This window comes from Heterocephalus glaber, unplaced genomic scaffold, assembly GCF_053883595.1.
Source record: "Heterocephalus glaber isolate CG9 unplaced genomic scaffold, H.glaber_assembly_v1.0 deba00000738, whole genome shotgun sequence".
In the NCBI taxonomy this organism is placed as follows: domain Eukaryota; kingdom Metazoa; phylum Chordata; class Mammalia; order Rodentia; family Bathyergidae; genus Heterocephalus; species Heterocephalus glaber.
Window position 1 is genome coordinate 11481537 of NW_028258161.1, and position 14399 is coordinate 11495935.

General features: G+C 41.3%; 1 long non-coding RNA gene across 1 annotated transcript in view; it reads left to right on the forward strand.

The window, feature by feature from the left end:
- Nucleotides 1–13495, forward strand: part of LOC110345226 (uncharacterized) — a 103722-nt gene extending 90227 nt beyond the window's left edge. The window contains exon 4 of the long non-coding RNA XR_015449465.1: nt 11980–13495. This is a non-coding gene — a long non-coding RNA (uncharacterized LOC110345226). The remainder of the gene's footprint in view (nt 1–11979) is intronic.
- Nucleotides 13496–14399: the final 904 nt, after the last annotated feature.

Consider the following 14399-nt stretch of genomic DNA (forward strand, 5'->3'; position numbering starts at 1 on the left):
AAAATTTGGAGGAATACAAAGAAGACTGTTAGTGGGGTTTGGAAGGGCAATGAGAAAATTCCTATTGGCAGATGGAGAGGAGAGAACTGAAGTTATGTGTTGGAAAACAATGAGTACAACTGTTGCCTGTGGTAATTCGGGAAATAGAAAACATCTCTAATGAACCTGTGGCTCTGGCTAAGGACATTTCCAGGCAGAATATTGAAAGAGTCATTTGGCTTCTTTTCAGCTGCCTATGAAAAAGTATAGGAGGATGTTAAGCTAAAGAAGGAACTGTTAAGATTTCAAACAGAATTTAGAAGAACTAAACAGGAACTAGAACTTGCTGGGCTTGATAGTAAGATTGACAGTCTTTTAAGAAAATATTTCCAGAATAAAGAAATGACTTTAGTTTGAAGTTGAAATCAGGGTGCTGGCAGAAAAATATCTAGCCTCAGGGACAAGATATCTGTTAAGATATCAGGAAGATTTAAGGAGGATCTCAAAGATCGGCTTAGCTAGACAAAAGATTCCTAAGAATATTAAGGGCATTCACCCTGATATTCAGTCCTAAAAATCAGAGGATGGCTTTGAAGGAATCTGTGAATATAGTTCTGTCTCATGGAGCAGATTATAGTTTGATACACAGAAAACTACAAAAAAATTTAATGAAATGAAATCATCCTGGACCAACAAAATGGAAAGAGTTTAAAATGAAAAGATGTTTCAAGACCCAAACTTCTGTGGGGAGGATGCAAGTCGAAAAAGGAACTAAGCTACAAACCTCAATTGTTTATCTTGAGATGAGAAAGACAGTCTGCAGAGCACAGCCAGCTTCACTCCCAGACGACAGAACTGGGCCACACCCAGGAAGATGCCCCCAGACAGGGGGGCCGGGATGTCGCTCAGTGACACTGCGACTGCCTCACAAGGGCAAGGCTGTGAGTTCAATCCCCTGTACCAAAAAAAAAAAAAAGATAGCTGCATGTGCTTGGTTAGATTTCACAATTGAAAAGGGCAGGGACTGCTATGGGCCTCCATTTTCAACCTTCTTAAACTTTTTTGCTTGGGAACCCACTGCACTTTCACTGTCCTGCAGGTTTGTTGTGTATTTGGTGGGCGAGGGGCAGAAAACTGATTTCGTTAGTTCACACTTACTCAGCTTGAGAGGGATTGCACTCAAGAGCCAATGAGAGTCTATCCTCCATGCTGTAATGGGAGTGGGCTGACGTCTTGGGAGCCTTGGAGGAGTTCGGTGTATTTTGCATGTGGGAAGAATATGACCCACTGGAGGCCAGAGAGTGCTCTGTAGCAGGCTGTTTTTTGGTGGCCCCCGATGAACCCCATCTCCTGTTGAGGTGCACTGCCCTCCTTCATGTTCTCTCAGCTTGATCACTGAACTAGCTTTGCACAAAGAGACTTTAGAAAGAGTGGTATAACTAGAGACCTGAGACATACTTGAACACTGGCCATGTTCTCTTGGAACAGTCCTTGAAGCCTGACCACTAAGCTAGGTAAAAGCCCAAGGAATCATGGGTGGAGGAACCGAGGCCCCAGAAAACCCTTCCAAGTAACCTCCCAGCCAATGGCCAGCACCAACTTCCAGCCATGTAAATGAGGCCATTTTGGACTTTCTTGTCATGCTAGCATCAGGTGGCAACAAGTGAAGCAGAAAAACGACCGAGTCAACTGACAGAATGGTGAGAAATATCACATTTTTATTGTTTTAAATTATTAAATATGAGTGGTTTGTTATACAGCAATAGATGAGCCAAATAGAGAGCTAATGATTTTTAGGTAAAATTCTATAATAGCAGGATAAATTATCTTATTTTACATTTGACTTTTGCCATACAATCACAAAAAAGGCCATATATTTTTGCAAAACTTAATGAAGGATTTTATTGAATTTTTCCCAAGGATTTTAATTGTATTTAATGTTAAATTTTTTAATCCTTTCATATTTGTATCACTTTCTTTTTAAGTATCTTTCATACCATTTCCTTGTTGATTTTCTCTTAATTCACTAGTCAAATTGTTTTCTATCCTAATTTATTAATGGCTTAGCATATTTTTCAAGCAGTTTTACAATATCATTTTTTGTCAACATAAAATCTTACAGTTTTGCAATATTAATCATTTCTGCAGTAGACTTCCACTGTACTTGAATTTTTTAATCTACAATACTGATGAGATAGATACCATTGATCTGAGAGGAGAGACATTTGGATAGGGACTAATTTTATCAGTGGTTAGCTTATTAATAAATGATTTTGATGTATGATGACTTTGTTTCTATTAAATGAGTCAGACACTGGGTTTTCAGGGAAGGGGCCCCTGTACTCCTCCCATACCTGGCTAGGTCCTAGTACCAGGTGGTACTGGGGTTGTTGGTAAAAGCTGAGCTGAAGCAAGTGATTTAGGCTCAGGGTCCAGAAGAGACTGTCTGCTTTTTACTCTGAATCTAAATCTTGGTGCGAACCCACTCGAGGACAATTTGATGAGGGAGCAAGCCAGAGAGAAGCCTGGATTCTTGGAGGAGCTGCTGTTTCAGCACTCTGTCTCAGGTGTGGTGGAGGTGAAGGACACAGACTCCTCCGAGGAGACGGCTTCAGCATGGTCTGTAAGAGGAGGCTGGGAAGGGATGGCTGAGTGATCCTTGAAGGTCCCAACCTGAGCCTGCTCACTGGTGGATGAGACCCAGTGAGTGTCAGTGGAACTAGTCATTGTTCATCTCTTGTGGGAGGAGGGGAAGGCAAGTAGTAGACGGAAGAGCAGGAACAAGGGACTGAAGAATCCCACCCGTGTTATTTAGGCTTTGCTGGAGGAACAGAATCAGTGGACAATGTACGTAGACAGGCTCCCAGGATCAGAGGAGGAGGGAGAGTTTGTTGATGGCCACCTCAGGCTTAGAGGCAGGGAATCCATAGCTGTTCGGCCAGCGAGATGGAAGCCGCAGAGCAAGCGATAAGGCTGCGGCACCAGTCTAAGGTTGGAGGCCTGGAAGCTCCCGGATGGGCACTGGGTTGAGTCTGTGTAGCTTGGAGGAGCTGGAGACCATGTCTGAGGCAATGGCAGCAGATGACCAACCTGCCCAGGAAGGCTGGAGCTCTGCAAAATGGGGACACTTTCTCCTTCTCTCCCTTCTTATTTTTTTTCATTTTTATTTTATTGGTACATTTTAGGTGTACAATATAATGTTAATAATAATATAATGTTATATAATGTTATAATAATAATATAATGTTATAATACAATAACATTCATCATTGAAATTTACGCCTTTACATACTGTCTTGGTTCTTATTTTTTCCCCCTGCCCTCCCTTCAACCCCTCCACCCCTCCCTATTTACAAAGACTTTGTTTCCATTTTTTCATTTTCTCATATTAATCCCATTCCCTTCTATCCTTTCCCCTAGCCCTCCCACTTCCTTCCCCTTTGCCCCTTTTCTTCCTATTTCACATTACCTATTATACATTTAGTCCTTATTTACACTTTCAGTTTCTCACACCAGAGAAACTATTTGATATTTACACATCTGTATCCTATTTATTTCACTTAAGAGTATCACCTCAATGTGCATCCACTTAGCTATAAATGTCTCTAATTTCTCATTTTTGATGGCTGAGTAGTACTCCATTTTATAAAAAAACCACATTTTCTTGATCCAGTCTCCAGTTGATGGGCATTTGGGCTGTTTCCAAGTTTTAGCTATTACAAGCTGCGCTGCTATGAACATGGGTGCACATATATCACTGTGGTATGATTCTTTGAATTCTTTGGGGAAGATCCCCAGCAGTGGAATAGCGAGGTCAAATGGGACTTCCAGTCCTAGTTCTTTGAGGTATCTCCATACTGATTTCCACAGTGCTTGCACCAGTCTACACTCCCACCAGCATGGGCGCATCTCCCTTCTTATTCTGTCCACGCCACAAGCCCTTTGGTTTGTGCCATCCACATCACAGGTGGGTAACCCCCTGCCAGTTTGCCACCCTACATGTCAGTCATCCACAGACCCACCCAGAGCTGAGCACTACTGATGTGCTGGGCATTTCGCAACCCATTCAAGTGGGCGTAGCATGGCTGACAATCACGCCGTCCCTCCACAATACCCATTTATGGGAGAGAGCCCAGCCACTAGATGACAGGAGGTAGGGAAGCCACAAGAGAAAGGAGGTAGGTGTTGCACTCTGAGGACAGATTGCTCCGCATTTTCCTCTTCGTTCTGCCCTGTGCAAAGAGGGAAAGAGAACTGAGCTCAGGAACCCACATCTGGGCAGAACTGCTAAGAGAAGCAGGCTGCAGGAGCGACCACTCACCTGACCTCTCTCGGAGCTACTGCTGGAAAAAGCTGCTAGGTGTTTTGAAGCCAACTCTGCCCAAAGATGGGACCTAAAACTCGGAGGGAGTCGTCTTCAAGAGAGGACTGAAGTGCACAGAGAAGCTATGGAGTGAAGAGCAGGGGCTCAGAGTAAGATTAAGCTGTGACCAGTAAGAGTAAAAAGGTGGAGAGGGAATGTCGGCACTTTGAATTGGTTAATTTTAAAGATTTTTCCAGAAGCATTTCTAATGCACGTGCACGCATTTGTGTGTGTGTGTGTGTGTGTGTGTGTGTGTGTGTGTGTGTGTGATGCTGAGGATTGAACTCAGAGCCCTAATGCTGAGACACATCCCCAGCCCTTTTTAAATTTTTTATTTTGAGGCAGGGTCTCACTAAGTCACTAAATTTCCCAGGCGGGACTCAAACTTATGATCCTCCTGGTTCAGCTTCTACTTGTATTGGTAACATTTCTATTTGTATTGGTGAATGTTAAGCTTAGTTATTTCAGCAAATTTTTGTGAATAATGAGAACACTTACAGCTATGTGGCAGTAATCTACCCTTCCAAGGATACATTTTGAGTTTGAACACATAAATGAAGTACATGATAGAGAACATTTAAATTAAATAAATAATTTAGTGCTAAACCTCCAAAGGCTAATTTATAGTTACAGGAAGTATTCATTTATTGAGCCATTCAACAAATATTCGCGTGCCTGTTCAGGGCCAGACATTGTATCCAGTCTTCATATTATTAATGCAGGTTTGGAAAACATATTTTTTAAAGCCATAATGCGTAGAGTGGGATCGCCAGTACAAGTTACGATATTTTAAAATAGAACAAAATCAGTAATGTGAAATTTGGGAAAAGTAGATACTCTCCTACAAAGTACTTACTTCCACTTAGGGGCAGAAATTGCTGGAATACTGATCGAGTTATGCCTTTGCAATGAGAGCACAGACAGAAAGGCTAATGCGCGCAGAATACAAGTGAAAAGTTACTCAGGCAAAACCGGCCTGATCGTGAGGGCTTGAGGCTTCATTACGAATAAGCCAGTTGGAATTTTTTTTCTGATGCCAAAACAGGCTGATATCAGCACTTTTAGTTGTATTTCTGTTCCAGGGCAGTCTTCATCAACCCTTTAATGCATTATTCTTAAGTAAACACGAGAACACGGAGCTTCTTCCCCGCTTTCTCTTCATTCCTCAGCAGCTCATTACCAGTCTCACAAGCTGAAAATCCCGTGAGATGGTTGCCCTGGAATGAGAAATTGTTTCTCCAATGAACTTTAAACAGAATCTCCTTAAGTTTTCTGGGCAGCTGGCAGAAACACTGTACCAGCAAATTAAAAGCGTGCAGTGCTGGGAGTTTTATAAACTTTCCCATGTTTGCTGTTTGGCCAGCTTTGCTCGTTTCCTGAGCAGATCCTGATACTCTGGGATGCGAGGCTGTGTGTCAGCGCTGGAGGCTGGCCTGGTGTGCAGCCTTTGTGTACTTCCGGTCTGTGGAGCGGCCCGGCTGTGGTCTGACCCCCAGCAGGAAGGCTCTTCGCTTCTGAAAACCTCACTCTCTCCTCCGTGACAGCTCCTTCTGCACATCCCCAAGAGGCCCCGCTTCCGGTGGGAAAGAGACCCTCGCTGGCAAGATCTCAGGGACGCCCGGAGCAGCTTGAGGATAACCGTGCACGCTGCTTCTGTTCAGGCTTTCACACTTTGGCTTGTTTTAGTTTTCATTTCAAGCTCAGTGAGACCTACCTTGTTCCCAGTTTGAGGGTTTATTAAGCTCTAATTCATGAAGGGGCTTCTCAGAGACTCAGCCTTGTCTGTTCTGCAGACATTTTGTCTTGCTTTGGTGTTTGTGTTTTTCGATGCTGGGAATCGAATCTAGGGCCTCACACATGCTAGGCAAGCCCTCTAGCCCTGAGCTATATAACCCAAGCTCTTTTTATTTGACAGCTCTCCATAAATTACCCCAGCTGGGCTGAATCTTATTATCCTCCTGCCTCAGCCTCCCAAGTAGCTGAGATTACAGTTGTGCACCACCATGCCTAGCTCATTATGAGGGCATTTAAATGAAGGTGTTGAACAAAAAGATTTTCAAGCCATTCTTTCCCAGGACATAGTTGTCTTCAAAGCCTGGTTTTGTTCTCCCTACCTGCTCCATCGTACCACTGAACCACTGTATGTCATCTCTTCTTACCCATTGCTGCATCCCTGGTGCTTAGAATAATGCCCAGCATGTAGTAGATGAATGGCAAACCCTGAAAGTTATTTGTCGAAGCATAAACGTTGAATGATGAATAGAGTGTCAAAATGCTCAACCCATGCCTACCACTTCCATTTGGTTTCTAAAAATTTGAACAAGAAGATGTTAGGAATTTGGTTTGCTGGACTTAAAATTAAATCAAGGATTCTTAGAACTTCAACTTCCTTCCTTGAAAAATCAACTCATCTCCTTGTCTCCATGTTACCAGTTGTGAAAATGGCTTTGGCAGTGTCTTTCTCACAGCTAGGAGTGAGGACACAACCATACTGTCTCACTGAAGTGCTGAGAGCCCCTAATGAAGGGTGATGTGTCCCCTTGTTCTTTCCTTGCCCAACAGAATAGAATTATCATGGACTCAGCACTAGAAGGGTCATATTAGCGTCATCCTAGCCCCCCAGTTGGATGAACCTGGTACTGTTACAGACAATGTCACACATGTTCAACCACCTCCAGAAAGTGTACATTGCATTATTGTGCAAGGGAAGAAATGCATCATTCCTATAACATTCCTTTTATAGAAAAAGACTCCAGCAGAGGTTTAACACACATTACCTCTTAGGAAGGAGGCCCCATTTGGGAGCCAGGGGACACCAGGCAGGGGGTCCTAACCTTAAACCCATTCCCAGCATCCCCAACTCCTGTAGTTATGTGCTCCCCAGCAAGGCATTCGACCTCTGGGAACTCCAGCTTCTTTATCTATGAAGTAATGCTGGCTTCCTGCTTCCCAAGGGTACCAAGAGGAAAAAAGAGTTCATATTTACATTGCACTTTGGGAGCCTTCAAAAGAGGCCCTTCAGGACTAGAAAATGTGTTCTACTATAATAGGAAGAATATCTATTTTTGAGTTCTTCAACTCTGTTTGGGCTTTCTGGGTCCATTCCTTAATATGTGATATTAAAATAGCTGACAGATATACAGAAAGTTCTGGACTTCAGTAGGATAACTCTGCTCATAGCTGCTGAGGGGTTGTTTATTCATTATTCACTTTCCAGGGAGGGAAATCTGGGGGAGATAACTTGCTTGCTACTGGCAGAAGTATTTGATTTGGGATCCTGTTTAGACAACAGCAGATAGGTTCCTCTCCGGAAGAATAGCAACAGACAGAGATGGAATGTTCTTGGTCTGGAGTTCATCAGGATTCTAAACTCCAGGGGGGTAAGAATAGTGTCCCACATGTCTGTATATCTCCAATATCTTCCCAGTGCCTGGCACAGAGCTGCTCCTGAGTTTGATCTCATTAATGAATGAATTGAATTGGATCAGAACAGCAGTGTCATTCTTTATCAGCTGTGCATTGAATTGTAAGACACGTAAAAGAATCACTTTTACAGGGCTGTTGCATAATGTGTAAATGCCCAGCATGGACACACAACCATGGTAACTGTTCTGATGGTTGTTAGCTCTTAAATCACGAATGACTGAGGACCCAAGACCTTGCCAAGACGAGAGCGTGGATGGACACACATTTTGTATCTGCTCCTGGAGAGCAGTGATTTAATCCTTTTGGAACTTACTTCCTCATATGCATAGAAAGGCAATAGAACTTTATCTACTTGACAGCTCAATCTTTAGAATATAATCACAATGATAAAATCTTTTATGTCCTTACATTTATGTATTTCAACTATATCAGGAAAATGCATAAAATATATTTTTGAAAATGAATAGCCATGTAACTACCACCAAGGTCAGGCATGTGACATTGCCCGGACCCCCGAAGCCCAGCCAGCCTCCATAGATCATATACGCCTCACTGACATATGTAACATGCCTGCCATTCAGAATGTTTAAAGTGTGATATGCTATTCAAATATGTGAATGTACCACAATTTATATACCACTCCCCAAAAGTTGGCAATTTCAATTTACTTTATACTATATTAAATTCTTACAAATCAAGATCTGTTTTGCCTTCCTGATAGATTTTTACATAATCGCACACTATTTCAAGCATTATAGTTCTACAGTCTACTTTTTTAATATCTGAAAAGACAAATTATACCTACTAATCATCTTTCAAACACTACTTACTTTAATTCATTAATTTATTAGTTTTCTTTCTCTTTCTGATTTTGAAATATTCTCAAACTTACAGAAAAATTGCAAGTCCAATATCAAAGAAATCAATCAAGGACATGGAAGTTGAAAACTAGTATCAAGCAACATCTGTGTTTTGGTTTGCATTACCAGCTCATTGCTTTTTATTGCTGAGTATTATTTCATTGCATAGGATAAGTCTGCTTATCCATTTATTTGTGGATGGACTTTGGGGCTATTGTCAGTTTTTGGCTATTACCCATTAAATTATGGACATTCATACACAATTTCCTTTGTGAAATATGCTTTCTCCTGAGTAAATACCTAAGGGTGGAATGGCTTGATCATCAGTTTAACTTTTTCTGCGACTGTCATATTGGTTTCCAGAGTGATTGCCCCGTTAGGTTCCTGACCAGCAGTGAATGATAGCCCCGGCTCCTCCACTCTCCTCCACACTTCATAGGGTCTTCATTCTCTTTAATTTCTTCCCATTCTAGTAAATGTTTAGAGGGACCTCATTGTGGTTTAAATCTGTGTCTTCCTAATAACTTTTGACATTGAGTGTCTTTTCATGTGCGTATTTGCCCTTTCTACGTCTTCTTTGGTGAAATGTCTGTTCAAATCTTTTGTCTACTTTTTATATTGGGCTGCTTTCTCATCAGAGTTTTGAGAGTTCTTTGGAAATGCATCCTTTATCAGATAGATGCTTTGCAAATATTTTCTTCCAGTGTATGGCTTTGCATTTCATTTCTTAAAAATATCTTTTGAAGAGTAGTTTTAAATATTTCTGAAATCCAAATTCAAGTTAGGGAAGGTTTTCTTCTAGAAGTTGTATACTTTTTGATGTGATATTTTGACTTGATTTTTTGTATAGGAATCAAGTTACACATTGTAATTATTTTTCACAGTTGTTCTGGCCTCATTTCTTTAAAGGATCATCCTTTTCCCAATGAATTACCTCTGCAGCTCTATAGAAAATCATCTTTCCATACATATGGGTTTATTTCTGGCTTTCATTCTGTTCTGTTGCCTTATGTGTCTGTGTTTGTTCCACACCATACCTCACTGCTTATTATAGCTTCATAATAAGTCTTGAAATCAGGTAATGTTATCCATCTAATTTTGTTCTCTTTTCTAAGTTGTTATCTATGTTGTTTGGGTATTATAAGCTTCTTGCATTCTGTATAAAATTTTGAATATGTTTATCAATTTCTACCAAAATTCCACTGAGATTTTTATTGAGATTGCGTTGAATTTGTAGAGCAGTTTGGTGAGCACTGATACCTTAAAACTGAGTATCCTGACCTAAAAAAAAGTATATCTCTATTATCCAAAGTCTTCTTTAATTTCTCTCAGTGACATGTAGTAGTTTTCAATGAGTCCTTCACATATTTATCAGATTTATTCCTGAATAATTAATATATTTTGATGTCATTGTCGGTGGTATTATTTTTCAAATTTCATTTTCCAATGGTTTGTTATTAGTATATATAGTACAAATGATTTTTTGTGTTGATTTTGTATTCTGTTCCTTATTAAACTTGCTTACTAGTTCTAGTAGCATTATTTCGTAGACTCACTTGAATATTCTAGAGAGATGATGGTGTCACCTGCAAGTAGGTTTTCACATTTTTGGTTTCAGTCTGGGTACCAGCTGGAACTTCCAGTATGTACTATGTGGAACAGAAGTGGTAAGGGTGGACATCCCTGTCTTTTTCCTGATCTTAGGGGAAAGAGCTCAGTGCTTCCTATTCAGTGTAATGTTAGCAACATAGTCATCATACGTCTCTGTATCGGGTGAGGAAATTCCCTTCTGTTGCTAGTTGTTTGCTGGGGGATTTTAATCAAAATTCCCCCTCTCTCTCTCCCTCTCTCTCCTCTCTTTCTCTTTCTCTCCTTCCTGCCACCTCCATCTCTCTCTGTAAGCATATACTTCTAAATTTATTAAAACTCAAAACTACTAAAACTTATGGGATAGACAAAGATGCAAATTTACATACAAATTCACATACAACTGCATTTATTTCTATATCAATATTAAAACCCATAAATTCATATTTTAGCCAATCATATTTCATTCCAATCTTCCCCCTTTCCATGCCCAGAACTCCCCGTGAGCCCCTGGTTCTCTACAGAGACACTGCATCTCTGCAAAGGCTGGCTGCCTTTTCACCTTACCAGCTCCACAATCAGGTAACAGGCTACACCCCTGCAAGGGCTCCCCCTACCCAGCCTGGGATCTCCCATCTTGCATTGGGTCACTCCTCTTCGTTGATGTCCTCAGCTCTCATGGCTTGTACCATGAGTGGCTCCCCTCATCTTGCTTCAGTTCCTTCATCCCTTCTCCTGCCCCATCCTAGAGACCTAATTTGCCTGGCCCCAACTAAAGGCTTTTAGGTCTGTGTTTTTTTAGGAAAGAAGATGAAGAGGGGAGGGAAAAGGAAGCAATTATTTACTTTTTAGAATTAACAGAATAATTTTCAAATCAAACTCAAAAGAGTACCACTGTATTTTGACTTAGATTTTGTTAAAGTTATTTTGGGAGGAAATGCCATTTTGACAGTACTAAGTCTATCTTCAGAAAATTTGGCTCCATTATGGAAGCATCTCATGCAAGGCAAGTGTAGCCATGAAGATGAATCACTACTATCATAAGGTCAAGGCTCAGCATGCTCCAGAGGTCAGGTATACACTATGATCCAAGAGGAAATATCCTACACACTAAGGGAGTTCAAGGCTTTGCCAACATATATCAACAGACCCTGTGCATCTAACGTAGGAAGAATATAACACTAGTTTTAGCCGAATTTATGACATTGATGCATTTACCAGAAAGTCCAGATTTAATATACTTTTAGAGGTAGTTCCATTGGCTTTCTTGATTGGTTGACTAAAATTTGGATTTGATGGTGCCATCTGTTTAATGAGGTTAAAATGCCAGAATTTTCCTGACATAATGGAGGAGACTCCAAAGGTTTAGGGAGTTAAAAATGCTGAACCAATGTTTCACATGTGACCTGGTGTTATGGCTTGTGTCCAGATGTCCCCCAAAGCCTTATGTGCTCATAGGTGTGGCTTTTTGGAGGTGGCTGAATTTACGATGTGTGAATGTGTAACTCTGGGATTAAGAGTGTGGATAATGGAAGCCCCATTCTAGAGCTTGATATCACCAATCAATAGGCTTGTAGTCTGGATGAAATATAAAGGGTCAGAGAGGCAAGCTTGCTGCCTTTTGCCTACCATGCCATGGACTGTTTCTCCTCTGCCCTCCCCCTCTGCCATGCTACCTTGCCTTGGAGCCAGCTGATAATGGACTGAAACCTCAACATTATTCTGTTTATTGTTTGTTTGTTTTGTTTTTTGTTTCGGTACCAGGGATAGAAGTCAGGACCTTGCACTTGTGAGGCAGCGGCACCACTGAGTTAAATCCCTGGCCCTTGAAACTTCTACAAATGGAGAGCCAAATAAACCTTTCCTCCTTTAACTTTGGGTGTCAAGAATTTTGTCTCAGCAATGAAAAAAGTAACTAAGGCACCTGCACAGTCACCTCCCAAACACATTTCACAAGATGATCCATGAAGGAAAATTTCCTTCATGAAGGTAATAAAAAAATGTATCCGCAGGCCAAATATGACTAGGGAAGGTATCACCAGTGAAATGCCTTCCTGATTTCAAATGGAATAATGGAATTCTAAAGTTGCAAAGGCCAAGTGGCAGCACCTAACTGCTGATGAATGGAGTCTACCATAAAGGGCAAGAGGGTCAAACTAGAAATCAGAGTGTTTTGTTTGCAGAGATATTTCCCAGTGTATAGCCATTCATCATGTCACTCTTAACTAAACATACGGGCAGCTTACTAAAGGGATGCCTGGTCTATGTAACAATCTATATAACAGGAAATCCTAAGTCTGATGGCTGAAAGCCTGAGTTGAATAGCCCTGGAGAAGAGTTAGAGCCTCTTACCCATTTTCCAGACATAAATCCATAGACACACGGCTCTTTGAAGAAGGTCAGGTCCCCTTGAGGGAGAACCCTGCATTACTACACAAGTGCACATCGTAACTCTTCCTCTGAGCCTCCTCCAGAAGGACCAGAGTTGATTTTCTAGGAGCATTGTGCATTGGGAAAAAGAAATGCCCAGGCCTTTTGGAGATTACTAGGTACTGGCTTTGAACTGATGTTGATTCCACGGGGACCCAAAATACCAATGTGGCCCCAAGCCAAGGTAAGATCTTGCTATGTTCAGAGAAGATAGAAGAATTTTAGCGCAAAGAAGGCCCATATTGGGGCAGGCTGGTCTGAAGATTCACCCAGGGGTTATTTCCTTGATTGTGAAGGTGTAATTGAAATGGACATAATTGACAATTGATGAATCCTCACTTTTGCTTTCTAACCCATGAGCGATAGCCATTATTGTAGGAAGGGCGAAATGGAAGGCCCTAAAACTTCTATTTCTACCAAGAGAGTAAATTAGGAGCAATTCTTTATCTTTGAGGAGATTGCAAAATTAATGCTGCCATCAAAGACTTGAAAGAACTGCAGGTGGTGAAATCATAGGTGTCCATCACGTCTCCGGCTGAACTCACCAGCATGGCCCGTATTTTTCAACAGAAAAGTAGTTGTTCCCAGAATGAATCTTAGAGAATGAATGAGGGGTAGAGGAAGTTAAAGAAGGGAATGGAATTAATATGAGAAAATGAAAAAATGGAAACAAAGTCTTTGTAAATAGGGAAGGATGGAGGGGGTGAAGGGAGGGCAGGGGAAGGGGGAAAAATAACAACCAAGAGAGATTATGTAAAGGTGCAAATTTCCAATGATGAATGTCATTATATTGTATACCTAAAATGTACCAATAAAATAAAATTTTTAAAAAGAATGAATGAAGCCTACTGTAAATCTAATGAGCTGCTAACTGAAATTCCAGGCAATGCCCCAGATATAGTGTCTTTCCTTGAGCAAATCAGCATCACTCTTTGCATTTGCTTTGCAGTTACTGACCTACCCTTTCCTCTGTTCCTGAAATGGTTTGCTTTCACTTGTTGGGGATAATGATATACTTTTGTACCCTTGCCTCAGACTCCTGCTCTCTACCACATTTATTCTGTAGAGATCTTGATCGTCCCAGCAGTCACACAACATCACACTGGGTCACTTCACTGATGACATTATGATACATCGGTCTCATGTTTATGAAGGATCAGGTATCTTAGAGGCCTTAGTGAGATGATACGTGAACTAGAAGGTGGGAGGTGAGCGCCCCTAAATGCAAGGACCTGCCATTTCAGTGAATCTTCTGGCTTGTGGCTGCTCCTTAGACCACTACAATGGAAAATGGGGGGAAATGCTTGGTCAGCTTTTTTATATTGGGGGAAGTCGCATATGCCACATTTGGTTGTGCTACTTGGACCCATGTATGGAGTCACCTGTGAGGCTAATTTCAAGTAGGGATGAGCATTAGAAGTATCTGAAGCAGATTCAGGTGTAGCTCATGTCATGTGCACTCAAGTCTTATTATCCACCAAGTCCAGTGATACTTAGAAAGCATACGGAAAAGTAGACACTGTGTGGAGTGTTTTACAGGCACTGAGAAGATAACCACAGCACCAGCCTGTAAGATTTTGACACAAATCTGTTTCATTCTGGGCATCACTACTTTTCTCTTGAAAAATAACTTTTTCCCTGCCACGAGGCCTTGGTAGAGGCTAATAGCTAAACATGATATGTTGGATGACCACATGAGCTGAGCTTCTCCTCATGAGCTGGGTATCATCTGATTCACCCAGCCATAAGGTTGT